Source organism: Amblyomma maculatum, chromosome 1, assembly GCF_055883805.1.
Source record: "Amblyomma maculatum isolate TAMU_Amacu chromosome 1, ASM5588380v1, whole genome shotgun sequence".
Lineage (NCBI taxonomy): Eukaryota > Metazoa > Arthropoda > Arachnida > Ixodida > Ixodidae > Amblyomma > Amblyomma maculatum.
In genome coordinates this window covers 345,554,836-345,572,751 of record NC_139344.1, presented here as the reverse complement: position 1 = coordinate 345,572,751, position 17,916 = coordinate 345,554,836, and positions in this window count along the sequence as shown.

Below are 17,916 nucleotides of genomic sequence, written 5' to 3'. Positions count from 1 at the left end.
AGTGGCAAGGCAATTTCCCGCCCTTCACCTACAATTCGTGGCAGGTGAATATAGGGGAATTCCCTAAACACCCACGGCTGACAGATAGAGGCTTTACGCTGCCAAATCCTCAATAAAGCTCACTCCACTGGCCTATATGTACAGCCTTTGTCAAAAGTTTAGAGCCCAGGGAGTCTACTTTTGAGCCATACTATGTGGCTTGCAATGCATTGGTTTCCAAACTTGCTGAAGGCAAGATTTTTCGTCCTACCCTCTCCAATGGCTAGGACTTCCACGATTGTTAAAGAAGTCATAATATACGGCTTAAAATCAAACCCTCTGGACTCTAAACGTTTGACAAAGGCTGTACGTTCGTCTTGCAGGTTACTCCCGCTGCGAAAAAAAAAAAAAAGAAAGAAAGGGGGAGGTGGGATTTTGTGTTTGGTGCGTGCGCGACGGCATAGTGTAGTATCAACTTCCAGTTCCGGCTTCCAGTCTTATAAATACATGGGGTTGATCTCTTGTTTCAGCTGGTCAGATATTTGCTAAGGCATTATAGCAAACCGGTTACTAAGTAGTGGTAAGCGCCTGCCCGTCGCAACGCATCCAGCGCCATTTTCAGGCATACTTGCTCTGCACGATGATGGCTAATAAGCTCAATCCGTCAGCAATCCTTGTTGTGTTACGCTCGCCTTTCAGACTTGCAAAACGCATTCTAATCGCGAAGTTGACGTAGAACGCGTCTGGCGGAAACAACTGCGGCCGGAAGTCGAAGTGCTGTCGACTCGGCGACAGTTGTCTCTGCTCCGATTTATTTTTATTTTTTACAGATGGGGGGGGGGGGGGGGGGGGGATTTTTATTTTTTACAGATGGGGGGGCCATCCTGTCGCTACGGTGACATTCTAGCAAGGAGCATTTTATAATCCATTAGCGAGTACAGGTAAGTGGCGCCGTTAGGGACTGCTGGTTGCCGGCTAGGCGCAGCTGTCAGAACCGCTACCACTTTGGCTCGGAGACACCATTCTCTGTGTGTGTGTGTGTGTGTGTGTGTGTGTGTGTGTGTGTGTGTGTGTGTGTGTGTGTGTGTGTGTGTGTGTGTGTGTGTGTGTGTGTGTGTGTGTGTGTGTGTGTGTGTGTGTGTGTGTGTGTGTGTGTGTGTGTGTGTGTGTGTGTGTGTGTGTGTGTGTGTGTGTGTGTGTGTGTGTGTGTGTGTGTGTGCGTGCGTGCGTGCGTGCGTGCGTGCGTGCGTGCGTGCGCGCCTTTCTCTTCACGAAATGGAGCATTTAACCGAAGGCTTCCATACAGAGCGTGTGCCTTTTATCGTTTCACAGAAAATAAGTCCTAAGGATAGGAATTCACAGCTCCAAAGTCTATGCTCCATGGGCGCTTCTCAGAACAAAGAAAGCGCGCAGCTTAAACAAGTCGTTCTCAACCACCGTGATGTCCCGAACATGTTATTCGCAACACTTGTGATGCAGAGCCACCGCGAGAACCTCTTTCTCAGTTTGAAGCGCCCTCTTTTCTAGTGAACCTTATGTGAACAGCAACAAGGAGAAAAAATTCTTATTTGAAATGCCACTTTGCATTATTTTTTTTTAAATAAAATGAAACCTCCGATGTTATAGTAAGTCATGTAATGACGGAGGAGAATTTGCCGGCACCGAACATGAAAGCTTTTTCCGCCAGTTGATAAAGCGTAATTCTAATAGCAGCATCTTTCATTTCCCCTTTCCATTTCGTTTTAGCGCACAAGGTAAAAATACGACCACGTCGGATCGCGCCATTTTTAGCCGCTTTCGACTCTGGTATAACGCCGCGGTGTAAGGACGAAACAAGAGGAACTTTTCCAACCGCGGCGACGTGGAAAGCTGTTGCTTGCAAGCTTCGAACGTTTCTCCCGAGTCGACCCTGGCTGACCTTTCCTGAGGAATAGAAATGCAGGAATATATAAGAAAAATGAGAAAATAAGGAATATACAGCACATGTGCTTGACTTTTCAGCTTCAGCGCTGACGCACCCATAGGATGTCTCCATTCGCAGCAGGGGCCCAGTATCTGTGTGGTCTCCTGAGCTGTGACCATTCCCTCCAAGCACAGTCATGGATGAAAGTTACAGTAAAGTTGGTCGAAAATTTTCAAGAGCCCTCCACTACGGAGCCCCTTAATTCCTTCCTACTGTCACTCGTTCCTTCATTTCCATACAGCATGATTGAGGTTTCGACTGAGAAATGAGGCAGTTACTGTGTCTTATTTTTTTTCACGGCCAATTACGGTGGTCATTTGATCCACAGTGGTAAAAGTACAGAATATTGTTGTTGTTGCTTTTTTTTTTCGCATAAGTCGGCCATAACAATGTCCACACGAACTGATAAAGAAAAAAATATTTTACCGGGAATAGAACCATGCATTATCCCTTCGATCCGTAGCCAAACGCGTAAAAACAAGAAAGAAAAAACGCTACTGCACGCCGGGCTCGTGAGCAACCGATCGCAATTCTCCTTGTCTATAGCGTGAGGATGATAGTACGATGCCAGGGGTGATGCAGTCTGTGATGATAGTGTTTATAGTAGCAACGATAACGGCTCTGCAGTAAGTGTCAATGATAATGATTGCAGTAGCAATTAAAATGACGGTTCATTTTGTTGATAATATTGATAGTAGCGAGAGTAATGAAGATGATGACCTACGATGGTAATGATGATGATGATGATGATGATGATGATGATGATGATGATGATGATAGTAGGAACGGCAATGGCGATGCAGTTAGTGAAAACCGTCCTGTAAAGTGCTTTCGTCATTTCCGCTCTCAAGCATGAGTTAAGCGCAGCCCTGTCATTTTTTAATGATGGTGAGAGCTGCTAAGAACACGGTTCCGTAGTATATCTCCAAGATGACTGCGCGCCATGCCACTTGATGTCACGCATGAAGTCGCTATAACATGTCTGGCTGAACGGTCCGAGCATAGTGACATAGTGACAGCTCCAGCCCCTTCCTATCCCGCCTCGCTGCCTCTTTTTCGCTACCAAATCTGTTCGAGCAGATATAAATGTCGCTCTTTCTTCTTCATCCATTAGTGGAGCACCTCTGAAACGAACCTCATTTCCCGTTCTTGACACAATCCCTCCCCTATGTACCCCTTGAAGATAATACACCTCTCTCTGGAGTGATTGATACAACGCAATCAAAGAGTCCGTAGCTTAGCATGCGCGCATTACACCCACTTAGAGGTTAAGGAAACACTAACTCGCTGCCGTGACACGCGCATCATCTTTTCCATGCCACATAGATCCCTCAGCAGAGAGAATACCGCTAAATGGCACATACTTCAGTCGGGGACATACCACAATCTACATTTGTTTCAACCTACCCTTCACAGTGCCCTGACGTCTATATTGCATGAGACAGTCTTTTTGTCACCAACTTAGGAGTGCCCCAAATCAAAAGGAAAACCGCAGGTCCTACATATACATGTTCTATTCGTATTTCCTGGAAGGGGACGCTGTCTATCTGATTACAGAATAAGTAAGGGCTGGGCAACAGAGCAAGGGCCATTGCGGCCGCCGGTGAGGACCTGCATCAGAAGTTTTAACTAGAAGGATGCCAGAAACTTTCTGGGAGAAGACGCTGCACTCTCTAAGAAATAAATGTTCTTTCTCTTTCCTTTGAAAAAGCCAATATCTGCAGTTCAGCCTGTGAACGAAGGGATATCATAAGCACATCATAACCTCATAATCTTGTGGAAGCATGCTTTCTTTACCGTGGTGCAAATTCGTACACTAAGCGTATGTGTATAGCATGTGTATAGCATATTCCTCCCGATTTGTGTACGTGAACAAACTTCATCAAGCACGTCTCGACTTCCTGCGGCGTAATCAACGTCTGAAATGCAAAACGTCACAATGTGTGGTGACCTTTCTCGAAGACTAGTGCGTGGCCTTTGGCACTAATCACTGCACCCTCAGCTCGGGCCCATCTTGTTCCGCTTTGCCTTTTTTTTTTTTCTTCAGGAATATATTTTCCGCCACAGATTGACGGTCTATTTTCTTGCTTATTTATTTATTTTTTTTTTTTTTGCATTTATCGGAAGCGACAGGAACTGGCGGGAAATCGATGGTAAGTAAGCCGTGGGCGGCATTCTGTGTGCTGCTATATTTTGGGCTTGGTCGGCATTTTATGCGTTATCATTTCCTTCTTCCACAGAAAAAAAGAAAAAAAAGCAGGAAAAGCAGCGTTCCTTCGTCATACGACACTTTATTAGGGCTTTACGCATTATTCGCTGAATTCTTTTCTGCTACTGCGTTGAACTAAATTATGCGATATTTAAAGGCTATAAACTTTCTGGTTTAAACCAAAAAGTCTGCCCCGGTTGCTCAGAGATTGTTCGCTCAGCTGATGCGCCGGTGTAACAAGGTTTTAACCCGATCAAGACGGCTGCGTATCGATGGACCCGAAGTGCAAAAGTCGTCTGTGGGTGGTACACTTTCAGTACGTGCACGTTCTCTAAGTGAAACAGGAGCCCTCTACTACGACGCCCTCCTATATAGCCTGACTCGCTTCCGGACGTTAAATCCCACGGGCCACGTGACCATAGTTTACAAAGGAAAACGGCGATTAAATGCTCTAAACTTAATTTTCGAAATGACATATACGGGACTTGTATAATAAAATTTAAGACATTTAAGACAAAACACCAACCCTCACTATTATATTATATTATATTATATTATATTATATTATATTATATTATATTATATTATATTATATTATATTATATTATATTATATTATATTATATTATATTATATTATATTATATTATATTATATTATATTATATTATATTATATTATATTATATTATATTATATTATATTATATTGTTACGGGGTAGTTCAGCTTGTAGCAGAGGGCGGACACCGAAGACAAGGCTTTCAAACAGACGTTCTCTGTAGGCACCTGCCAACGCTGTTGAACGTCGTCTTCTCTCAAAACTCACGAAAGTCTTCTTCTTCTTTCCTTATGCGTATGCACCGCCTAATGTGACAATATTATATTATATTATATTATATTTTATTTCATTTTATTTCAATTTGTCCTATTTTAGGCTCCGCCATCGTACTGATCTACCGGAAGGTTTACCGCACTAGGAAAATGTCAGGATAGTACATTTTAGTACCCTTTTCCTTGCCCCCATGCCCTCTTGTGGCGTTCTAAGAACGCCAGACCCAATTGCTTCGGTATAACACTTCTTAAACAGTGACAGATTTATTTTTGTTCCGCTACGGTTCGAACAATGGTTGACCTCTATCGAGCTGTTTAACGGCTATATTCACCGCCATCCTTTGTCGCGCATAGAGTCTGCTTGCGCTGTGAACCCTCAAAGTGCAACGATAAGTGAATCGAAGACGCACGAAGATGGTGTGTGGCGTCCTAAGCAATACATGGGCAACGAGGCAAGGTGTAGCTGCATGCATAAGGGACCTGGGACGGGTACTTTAATATTACACTGGCATCGCACAGCTTTGGGTTTCGCATCCATGGAAACAAGGCTGCGGCTGCTATAGTGGAACTCGCCTTGCCGTTTTAGCGGCCGAGTGCTCAAATCGTCTAGCTACTGCGGTTGATGAGGGCACAAAAACCCTATAGATGTAGCTTCTAATAAACCTCAGTTGAAAAACTTGGCTTTTTCCTTTGTTGCACTACCGCATTTGTGGCAGAGTTAAAGACTATCGAATTGCCTACAAAATCTACTCATTACAAAAAAAAAAAGCCTATTTATAAGTGAAATTCGAATTATGTTTGCTAGCACTGTCAGAGGTGCTTTTGTTTCTCTTGGCTTTACTTTGTTTATCTTAATTTTCCCTGGTATATATTGGTTGGTTTGGTTGGTTTGTGGGGTTTAACGTCCCAAAGCGACTTAGGATATATGAGAGACGCGGTAGTGGAGGACTCCGGAGATTTCTACCACCTGGAGTTCTTTAACCTACACTGCCATCGCACAGCACACGGGCGCCTTGCTTTTCGCCTCCATCGAAAAATGGCCGCCGAGGCCGCTACGCCCTTGGGAACAGTATAGCCGAGCGCCGTAACCACTGCGCCACCCCGACTTTTTTTTTTCTTTATTGCCTGACTTCGGCACAGTACACAAAACCACTTACAGGGCCCAATGAGAATTCATTAATACGACAATCAGCCAGGTGGGTTGTGGCGTCGTCATGCTAAAATTCTCTTAGGGTCACTAATGGCTCCAATCTTCCGAGCCACTCGGGAGCTTCAGGAGCAAGTTTCTGAATTTCAGTATATCTATTCATGCCTTCCCGAAAATAGATCCATGCTGGTCGTGCGCCAGGATCGCAATGGTATCCTGCCATTCTCGAGCGCCAAATACAGTGGAGGGCCATTAGCATAATAAGGTCAAATGGCACCCCATCCTCGTTCTCTACTGGAAAGTACCTAATACCATGCGAGTCTAATGGAAATTCCTTTTTTGAAGTCCTTTGTAAAATATCCCAAAAGTATACCCCTTCCCAACAATGTAGGAAAACGTGGTCTATAGTTTCTGGCTGTCTGCAAATTAAGCAGTGCGAACCCCAAGGTAAAAATAAATTCTTCCCTTCCAAGAACTTCTTTACTGGCAGTGTTTCCGTGGGTAACTTAAAGAAAAAGTTTTTGCATTTGACGGCAACTGCATCGCCTTCACCCGCTTAAGTACATCACGTCCTGGTCCTCCACTGTCTAAGGCCCTGTACATTGGTATGGGAAGAACTACGTCACACAAATCCTTGTACAGCTTCTTCCTGCTAACACAAGATAAATATTCATAAGAAAATCGAACAGACAGGAATCGCACACTAGCGACAACTTCTCTAAAATAACAAAAATTAATACACTTTCGGTCGAGACAACAAAGTCCGGCAGTGCATTTCCGAGCCTTAATTGGCACACAGTACGCAAAAATGGATCTTTTACATCGCGAACAAAAAGAAATCTGCTGACAATCTGTCGTAGAAATAAATGCCCCAAACCCAGTCCACCGTCCTTCACCCGCCTAAACAAACTGGTCCGGCTACATCGTTCCCATTCTGCTGCCCACACAAAAATGGCAAATATCCGGTGCAGTCTGTGTACGTTCATCCTTGCACAATGCAACACTTGCATCACGTACCACAGCTTTGACATAAAAAAACATACTGCACACTGTGGCGTGGCCCTGGCGAAAACTGACCATTGTTGCCCTTTCCACCCCTCCACCTTTTCCCGCATGGCTTGAGTCTGTGCCCTCCAGTACGATCCACTATCGCGATAACTATCTAGTGGGACTCCCAAGTACTTTACTGGTGTTGTCACCCAGGACATGTTTGCGTACTTCTCGGGCGTCGTTGGCCATTCTCCGTGCCAAAGCCCCAGGGACTTTGACCAATTAACTTTACTGCCGGAAACCTTTGTGAATTCTTTTACAGACGACACGGCCTCGATTACCCCTTCGCGATTCGCTGCGAATACAGCCACATCGTCCGCATATGCCAGCAGCTTAACCTCTGCAGCTTGCAATTGGAAGCCACGAATTTTGTCGTTTTCTATGATATTTAAACAGAGTGTCTCGATGTAAATGCAGAATAGCAGAGGGCTGAGGGGACAACCTGGCGCACCGATCGCTGCCCGTTTATGGGGGCCCCCAAACTCTTATTTACAATCAATCTTGTTGTGCAGCTTCGGTATACGCCATGGCCACTCCCTCGCGAATGACGGACCCTACATTTACATGGTCGAGTATGCAGAACAGGATTTCATGTGAGACACAATAAAATGCTTTCTCCAGATCCATCTGACGGATGGCTACACAACTGTTTGTGTGATCACAACCCGCCACCCCTACGGGGCTGGTATATCTTGGTTATGTATTGTTAGAATAGTGGTATATCTTGGCTATGTATTGTTATAGTGGTTTTATTTAAGGTCACACGTGGTTACAGCAATGTGGTCAAGACTATTTTGTACTTTAGGGAACACATAAATCCTACCTTTAAAGGCTTTTTTTTTTATGACTAGACAGCGCTAACAGGTTTTCTGTCCGGCTCCTAATCGCTAATATTCTAACTTCTGCCTCTAATACCTCACATATATTCATTAACATAGCTTCTTAAGCTGCCACATTATGCTAAAGGCCACCCGATATAGATACATGTCCCCGCTTTAACTATATGCCGAACGCTCCTGCGTGGACTCTATATATGGCAGCAAGTCTGACTTGGGATCCAAGGGTCCCTGAAAATTCGATTCTCATTCAAGGAGCTGCCCGAGCTGGCCACTCCTGGCAAATCGGCCATGTTACGTGGTCTTGTGACGTCATACAAGTACAACTCCCTATGAATCAGTTGACTGCCGTGTCTTCTACAAACTACCACCATCCACTACTCTCACAATGGCGATGATGTACGAGGTTGTAGCACGGATCCAGAGGCCGACAAGATCAGTGAGTGGGGGTCTTATTGGTGGCGCACTAAATATTAACTATACTCTCTACTTAGTATCTAAACAGAGTATATCTTGTGTACTCTTGGCCGCTCCGAATCAACTCTGAGAAATTCTACTGAGAGCCCGTATTAAGTTAATGGAACGCTACGAACAAACAGCACAAGGATGCAAAATGCTTCATTAATAGCAGAGCATATATGTAGTAAGAAGCACTGCGTATGGCACCACTTTCAATTGAGACAAGGGCACCTAGTTTCCTCCAAGCACGCGGCCCGCTGGATGCTTGTAGGATTAATACCATTTGTTATTCATTGGATCTCGAACAAAGTAGCATATCGCATACAGAGGGGCCTGCATAACTATAAAACACGAGTACTAAGCAGTTCGGAAATGAAATAAATGTAAATGTAGAAAGGAGCTGACGAGGGGTGAAATGTAAAAGGCGTTATAAGTATGGTTTGTTTTCGGACTAGTTTGTTGTTTAACACTGAGTTAATTCAGGCGCTGCATAGTTTTACAGGAAAAGAAGACAAGCCATGCGTTCAGCACGATTACGCGCATGCATGGTTAGCTGTGCCTAGCCAAACGTGTATAGAACCGTATTCTCTTATTTTTCTTCTTTCTTCATAAAAATATGCAGCGCTGCAGTTCACTACAGTGTAAGAAGAGAGGCGGGAATCTGCAGGTGTGGGTGGGACATTATGGCAATTCTACATTTAGGAAAAAGAAAAACTGTTATATTGCGAAATTCCCAGATCGGTCGAGAGAAGTCATGTGGCGTTATGCCATCGAGGAGCATTGCTAGGGAGCGACACTTGGGAGGTGTTATACGACCACTTCATGCCGTGAAGGAAATGTCCTGGTACTTCCCTGATGGGGCTGGGACAGGTAGGTCACCGCCGCCCACGGCGGGGGCTAGCCTGCCACAGAATTTTTATCTGTTGTAGGCCGTCAATGCACCCGCCACTGCTTCGGTGGTGGACGACGGCTGTTGCGGCGCGCGTCTTTCTCCCCCTCTCCTTTTTCTTTTCTTCTCTTTTTTCTCTTCTGTCCACACGATACAGCGGAGGTGGCTCAGCTACAGAGCCAGTAGCAAGCCCGTGCATTTTTTTTTTCCTTCTTCCTACAGCCACAACAACAACAACAAAAGCCATGGCGAGGATGGCTGATCCTGGCCCTGATGGGGCTGGCACAGGTAGGTCACCGCCGCTTGCGGCGGGGGCTAGCCTGCCACTGAAGTTTTATCTGTAGTAGGCCGTCATTGCACCCGCCACCGCTTTGGTGGTTGTGGACGATGGCTGCTGTTGCGGCGCGCGTCTATCCTTCCCTCTTCTTTTTTTCTTTCTGGTCTATTTTCTCTTCTGTCCGCACGAGGTAGCGGAGGTGGCTCAGCTACAGAGCTAGTAGCAGTAGTAGCAGGCCCGTGCATTTTCTTTTCTTTCTTCCTACAGTCACAACAACAACAACAACAGGAAAAGCCACGCATTACATGGCCACAATTTTTAGTTCAGATTACATCCACCAGTCAGCACTACTATAGCTGAGCAGCCCTCCTAAGTCGGGATACTTAACTATATCAGCCCTACTTCTTAGTGCCCCTAACTACCAATATTAATAAGGACTACCAACGGTCTATTAATCTATTAGCGACAGCACATACGGCAATGCTGCGCATCAACTGTTAAGAGTACTTGAGCGTCGCCTAAGGTTTTTCCGGTACATTTGAGTGCCTGTTTCCGGCACCCGTATACCTAACACTGTTTTGATGAGCGTTGTTCATCTCGGTGGGCTCAGGATTGATAGGCAGCGGGGACAGGTTGAATAGGCTTGATGGATATTGGGCACGCGTTTCCGCCGTAAAGCAGAGAACTTTGACGCTGACGCCTATAGAGCTGCTTGCGTTACTCTGTACAGATGCGCAGTTATCGAGGTGATGCCATTTTAACATTATTTTGTATTTACATTTTTATGCGCTTCCGCAAGAGGTTTTTCCGCTAGAAAAATGGAGGCGTGAAAATACAGATATATCGCACAAATCGGACATCTCTTTCTAAGTGACCTCAGCTTTCCTTTATGTTTTTTTCTTTTATTACGCCAAATCTTAATCCTAGAAACAGCAACAGGGATGCGGTACCTCAGACGGCTTTGAATGGACTGTTGGTGGATAGAGCTAAAAGAGAGGACCAAGTGAAATGGAGTGAATGGTCTGAGGAGATGGGAACCATGTTTCACGAGTGTTAACCTCTCGGGTTTCATGCATGTGCTCACGCACGCGTGTTTCGCTGCATTCCTCATCGAGACGCGGAGCCGTAACTTTCTTTGCACCCCCGGGTGCGAATGATATACCTCCTTTCTGTTCTGTTCCTACAACTGTTTCCTATGGATTCCCTCGTTCCAGCCGCTGGGCTCAAGTGTGTCCCAGCGTAGTTCGAAACTAGTTCCGTGCAGTGCGGGCTTCTATAGGTCTGGTGCTCGTTCCGGTATTTTTCTCATCTGTGTGGCCAGCGAGATTCTTACGCCCTCTTCCTAGAACAAGCCCTTGTGCAGAGACAGCGTATTGCACCGAATTGAATATTATGTGAAACATTTATTTTGAATGAGACGCCGAAATTAAACCTTAATTTACGCCAGCATAATCTAGCTCGTTGTGCTATAGGGCAAGTTCTTTTTATTGTTCCTGTCGTTCATGTGCAGACCACTTGGACGGAAGTTCGGCTTTATCCGTCGCACAGGCACATACTTTCACTTGACGTAGCTCTGCTGATTCAAAGCTTGCGTATTCGATTCTGGCCACACGGACCGAATTTCGATGGAAGCAAGATACAAAAAGCCTGGAGTGCTGTACGATGTCTCCGTACGCGTTAATAAGCGACGGATGGATTAAATTCATACGGAGCCCTCCGTTACAGCATCCGCCGTGGCCCACGTGTTGTTTAGGGTCGTTGCACTCCCTATACCAAGACGAATACCCAATACCGAACGTTCGGCTTTGGAGACAGTTAGTTTCGAAACGATGTTTTATTCGCTTTAGGAAGAATGAGAGCTAAAAACATTTCGTGCTTGCAAATTTGCTTCTTCATCAACACAACACATCCTACGTGCTCTCAAGGAGCTAAAACACCTTTCACCGGAATGCGGGGTCGAAGTCGACAACCACGGAGACGTCATGCACTCATCTCTGTTTCGATATTTGCGACATTTGAACAAACACTTTCGAAAACAGGCGTTTCTCGATGACAGCGAACTTCCAGAGGCAACATAGCGCTGCAGTCTCTCCCTTCCTGTTCCTCCCTTGAAATAAGTAAACGCAATGGGTGGCGAGGGGAAGTAGGTTGCGTTCTCTCGAGGAATCAGGAACTTAGGAAATGACGTTCGCGGAACGTTTGGCGCTTTTTTTTTGTGGCATATAGTTCAGAAATCAAAATCTGTCTTCAGTCGAGGAGTTCTCGCTTTAGCCTGACTCCTCGTTAAACCGACCGGGTAATTAATGCGTACTGAAAGTAGTGCGCGTAGGTGCTTTGTAGTAATTATTCGTATCGATGTAAATATATTACGACTCATGGACGATGTTACCAAGAGCGCCTTAACCAAATTTAGGCGCTTTTTCTTCTTGCTTGAACCCGATTTCTGCTAGCTCTTCGCCAGAGACACGAGGCTGACTTCCTTCCGTCCGTTGCAATGTACAAATCATTTATGGGAGTTCTTATGACGTCCATGAGTTCATGCGGCGCGTTCAGCGTCAATTATGTTTCTTTTGGATAATTTACACAGCTCGTGACGTGGTCTGATTTTTATTTTGATGCTGTCAGCTTTCATGTCCCCTTGAGAGGAAAAAAATAGCCAGGAAGAAGAAAGATATTGGCGCGGTTGCAGGAAACGCGAGGAGTGTGCGCTTTGACGCCGCCAACGGCGACTGGCAACTGAACGGTGGTATTTGAAACGCGATCCGTTGGGAGCGGCTGTCTCAGTGTTTTGAAATTTCGCAACGCTCTTCGCCTTCTTTCCGAACGAGCGAAAGACATTTCTTCTCGAGTCACGAAATGTCAACGCACCTTGCAGGGGCATGTATTCTTTGTCCTTGTGAAAAAAAAAAAAAAAAAAAAAGATAAAAAAAAAAAAAAAAAAAAAAAAAAACATTTTGCACACTGCCTCGAGGCGCGATCCGCGGCATCCAGATACCGGCACATGCCGCTAGCCCTAACTCATGCTCACAGCATCCCATCCCTATAAATGTCTTTTGCAAACATTTTGGCGTGGGTAAAACCCTTTTTCCACATAGCGTATCATAAGCGAATTGTCTGAATAAGGAGTATATCGTCATTGCTTTTCAATAGATCTTAGTATTCTCTCATTTAAATTTCAAACGAAAGAACATATTCATAATAGTGACAAGTTACACCAGACTCGTCGTATTAGCAGATCGTGTTTCATAAATCAGGTTGTGTCGATCGATGACATCTGGCGAAACTTGTTACGCCTTTCTCTCAGCATTTGGCGTGTGTTACCGCAAGAGGCGTTTTGAGTTCTTGCATCTTGCACCAGACGAGACGAGTAGTGAGCACTCGGCCGGAATTAATCTTAATAAAATGTTTGAAACAGAATTACAATCGGTAGTATGGAAAAGAGTTTTTCCTTCTCGCCCACGTGCCTCGTGATCTCTCCAAGCTCACTGGCTGGCTTGAGTTTGACAAATCCGCAACCGCCCTCGCCTGTACAGTTTGTTTTGACAGTAAGTCATTTCAGAGCTTACATAATGTACTTATTGCTTTTAGTTCCGCGATTTCATTTCGTTCTTTTCTGTTTGTTCGTCGTCGTTTTGCCTAAAGTTAAGCTAGGTATTTTCCGTCACCAGCTTCTCCTAGTCGGCGCAGAAGAGAAGGCGAAACGGAGTGGCGTCCGTGTGCTGTGCGATATCAGTGCACGTTAAAGAACCCCAGGTGGTCGAAATTTTCGGAGTCCTCCACTACGGCGTCTCTCATAGCCTTAGTCGCTTTGGGATGTTAAACCGCACAAACCAACCAACCAACAATATTTGTATTACTCCGATTATTGGCGCGTGTATATAGGACCGCAGTGAAATGACAGAAATGTAGTGTCAAGAAAGTGCGAATTTTGTTTACGTATCTTAATTCTTAGCTGCGCACTATATGTAAAGTGCTTCTTTTATTCCGCTAAAGATGGAAGATACGGGTGCAGCCAGGAATTTAAAAGCAATGGGTCATTTGGTTCGTGCACTGCGTCAACAGGTACATTCAAGCGATAGATGGGGGGGGGGGGGGGGGGGGAGAAATGTGTGTGTGTGTGTGTGTGTGTTGGGGGGGGGGGGCACGTATTGAAGCCAATCCGCAATCAGGCTCACCTTTCGCGATTAATTCGTTCACTCACTCTACATATTCTACATATTCTACATATTCTACGTTCTGCATATTCTGCTTACCTAACTTTCCTTTGGCGGAGCTTCGGCAGGACCGCATGTGGATACTGGAGAGAGAGAGAGAGAGAGAGAGAGAGAGAGAGAGAGAGAGAGAGAGAGAGAGAGAGAGAGAGAGAGAGAGAGAGAGAGAGAGAGAGAGAGAGAGAGAGAGAGAGAGAGAGAGAGGTGGGGAAGGGGTGGCAGTCCGTTCCTTTAAATACATTACTGCAATGGCCATGCAGAAATAATAATAAATAATTTGTTCAAGGAAAGGAATGGGGCAGTACCTGTTACGCTTATTCTGTGGACGGCTGAATCTAAGAGAAGGGACGAAAGTTGGCGTGAAAGCGGAAAAGAGATGCCTTAGTGGAGGGCTCCGGAGTAATTTCGACCACCTGGGAATCTTTAACGTGACATCGCACAGCACACGGACGCCACTTCGTTTCATCGAAACGCAGCCGCCAGCGGTCGGGATCGAACCCGGGTACACCACACAGTAGTCGGGCGTCTTACCACTGCACCACCGCGGAGGGGTTGTTGTTGCGGCTGTAGGAAAAAGGAAAAAAAAAATGCACAGGCCTGCTGCTGGCTCGTGGCATGCAGAAACCCATGCCCTAAAATACTGGAATACTGACCTCATACTGAGTGTGCACCTAATATTGTTTTAGCTAATAAGGGAGCGGGGATAATATATCTCTGGTGGGGAAGAAAATGACTCATTGTATTACGATGGCCAAGCCCAATAACATTAATGGTAGTGACTGCGCCTCCATCGTCCGTCGTGCATTCGCAGTGTTATTTTCAGATCTCCAATCTCAAATGTTTGCGGACCCTCTTTAACGGGGAAAGGTTCAAACAGAAAAGTCACCCAATGCTGCATCCAGAGACGTTTAGCAACAGTGCAGCAAGAACAGCTGTCCCTGGTGCTCCGAACTCGCTCCTCTTTTGGTGCTTGATTTCGAGCTACCAAGTACTACTGCTATACTGGTGCAGCAGTGTACGGCAGGCTGAATTCGCGGCTGGCACATCTGTTGCTGGTCCTTTCGAAGCAGGCTGCTCCAAGAAGCGATATAATTTTTCGACCACTGCTCTCAACTGTCTCTTCTTGCCTCCGCCTGGCTGGAAGCAGCTCTTCCTGGACCATTTAACGCGCGCCGGCGGCGGCGTCGGTGGTTGCTTCCTGCGCGTCTGGCCCGGTTTCTCGCCGGAGAGCACGCGCGGCTTCTTGAGTTGCATGCGGCTCGCGCTGGGACGAGAGTGAGGCGGCGACCAGGCGGGCGGCCCGAGGCCAGACGCGGTGGGGCCGCCGATAACCTCCCCGCTGCCCCGTTACGGTGGAGATGCCAGCGAAAGTATCTCGCGGTCGCCGCCAGAACGACAGGGAAGAACGGATGGTGAGAGACACATAGAGAGAGAGAGAGAGAGAGAGAGAGAGAGTAAGGGTGCGCCACTTCCTGTTGAAGTTAATGTTCAACAGCCTCGGGAAGGAACAGCAGTTTAGATTAGGTAGCGAAGTACTGGAAGTAGTAGGCGAATATGTCTACTTAGGACAGGTAGTAACCGCAGATCCGGACCATGAAAACGAAATAACGAGAAGAATAAGATTGGGATGGAGCGCGTTTGGCAAGCACTCGCAGATTATGGCTAGCAGCTTACCGGTATCGCTCAAGAGGAAAGTATACAATAGTTGCATCTTACCTGTACTCACCTATGGGGCTGAAACGTGGAGGCTAACCAAGTGAGTTCTACTTAAGTTGAGGACAACCCAGAGGGCTATGGAACGAAAAATGGCAGGGGTAACATTAAGGGATAAGAAGCGTGCAGAGTGGGTCAGAGAAATAACTCAAGTTACTGAAATTCTAGTGGAAATTAAGAAGAAGAAATGCGCATGGACAGGAAATGTAGTGCGAAGAGATGATAACAGATGGTCGCTTAGGGTAACAAACTGGATTCCAAGGGAAGGAAAGCGTAGCAGGGGGCGGCAGAAAGTTAGGTGGGCGGATGAGGTTAAGAAGTTCGCAGGGGTCAAGTGGATGCAGCTAGCATAGGACCGGGTTAATTGGAGAAATATGAGAGAGGCCTTCGCCCTGCAGTGAGCATAGTCAGGCTGATGATGCTGATGATGATTATTCTGCTGATGATGATGACTTCCTGTACAGATACTGTTTTTATGCATTCAATAGGGTATATGTTGTTGTTTGGCGGTATGGGGGTTTAACGTTTCGGTGCGACCGGTGTTATGATCGACTCGGTAGTGGAGGTACCTGATTAATTTAATGTGCAGTAACATCGAACAGCGCGCGGACACATTTTTGTGTTTCGCCTTTATAGAAACGCGGCCACCGCAGCTGGGTTAGTACCCTGGTACTCAGGGTCAGTAGCCGCGCGCCTAAACCACTGAGTTACCTCAGTGGGATGGTACGAAGTCGACGTGGATTTTAGTAGTTGTGTACACTAACGACGACTCCTTCTTCACAGTTGTCGGTTATGCCACAGGAAACTTTATGTGAACGGAAAAACTTGAGTTTCGGATTTTAGGGTTTAACGTCCCAAAGCAGCTCAGGTTAGGAGCCCTAGATTCAGGCTATGAGATACGACGCAGTGGTGGGTTATAGAATAATTTAGACAGACCATCTGCGGTTCTTTCACATGCACTGACATCACTGAGCGTGCACGGGCGCCTTGCTTTTCGCCTCCATCGAATCCCGCGTCCTTGGGCGTCAGCAGTCGAGCGCGATGCGGCGGGTTCCATGAATTTAAATACTTTGCAGCGTAATTCAACAAGCTGAGGAAACGAAATGGCAGAGGTAACTCTGAGTCGGAAGTGGGAGGGAACTAACGTGGGCAATTGACGTCCTAACTGGCATCAAGACAAAATGTTCTGCGGCAGGGCATGTAATGCGAATATTCTATTGTCCTTTAGAGTAGCGGAGCGAGAATAATGAGCAGAGAAACGATATGGATGTCAGGTGGTTGCATGAGATCAATGTGAGCGGATAAGTAGGCTGCAACTGATGGCAAGGGCAGGTGTACACATGGACAGATATGGGGAATGCATCCTGCTTTTGTTCTAGACGGGATGGTAATAACTTCGATGATAACGATTACGATGTATACTTTTACGGAAAAAAAAAAAAAAAGAATACACTATTCAGCCTCGGCAGCACAGTGTGGCGTGAAACTATCTCTGTGTTTGATCTCATAGCTAACCCTCGGTAAAACGATCTCCAAAAGACTAGTGAGCAGCTGCCTTGTAGTGGATCGGCCAATTCCTTACACTACCAGGCAAATTTCCTTTGGCTAACCCTTTGTTTTCTTTTTTTTTTTTTTTTGCCACCAGCCAACCATGGCAGACAACAAGCGGCCCTTTCATGCACAAATGGGGGAAGGTGGCAAGTTTCCGCACCACTAAGCCGCACACCGGTTTCCTCTACGGTTTGGTTTGGTTTTGAGGGTTTAGCATCCCAAAGCAACTCAGGTTATGAGAGGCGCCGTAGTGGAGGGCTCCGGAGATTTCGACCGCCTGGGGTTCTTTGACGTGCACTGGTCTGTAACGCTAAGGCATTAAAAATAGAAGACATCTACGAAAAAGTCTTCGCCAGGGTGGCGCAGTGGTTAGGGCGCTCGACTATTGTGCCCAAGGACGCGGGATCGAACCCCGGCCTCGGCGGCCGCTTTTCGATGGAGGCGAAAAGCTAGGCTTCCGTGTGCTGTGCGATGTCAGTGCACGTTAAAGTACCCCAGGTGGTCGAAATTTCCAGAGTCCTCCACTACGGCGTCTCTCATAGCCTGAGTCGCTTTGGGACGCTAAACCCTCAAAACCAAACCAACCATCTACCAATAAGAAAATGTAAACAACTTATTATTTTCCAGGAATATGTACATTGTAAGCCGCACATTATATTTCCGCGCGGTATAGCTAGAGACTCTTTCGTGTGCAAATCATTTCTAGGTATTCTTCGAACCTGCTAAGCCCACATCATGAGCACTTAACAGCTGCTATGCAATGCATATTGCGTATGCAGAATTTTTGACGCAACTTGAACTAAG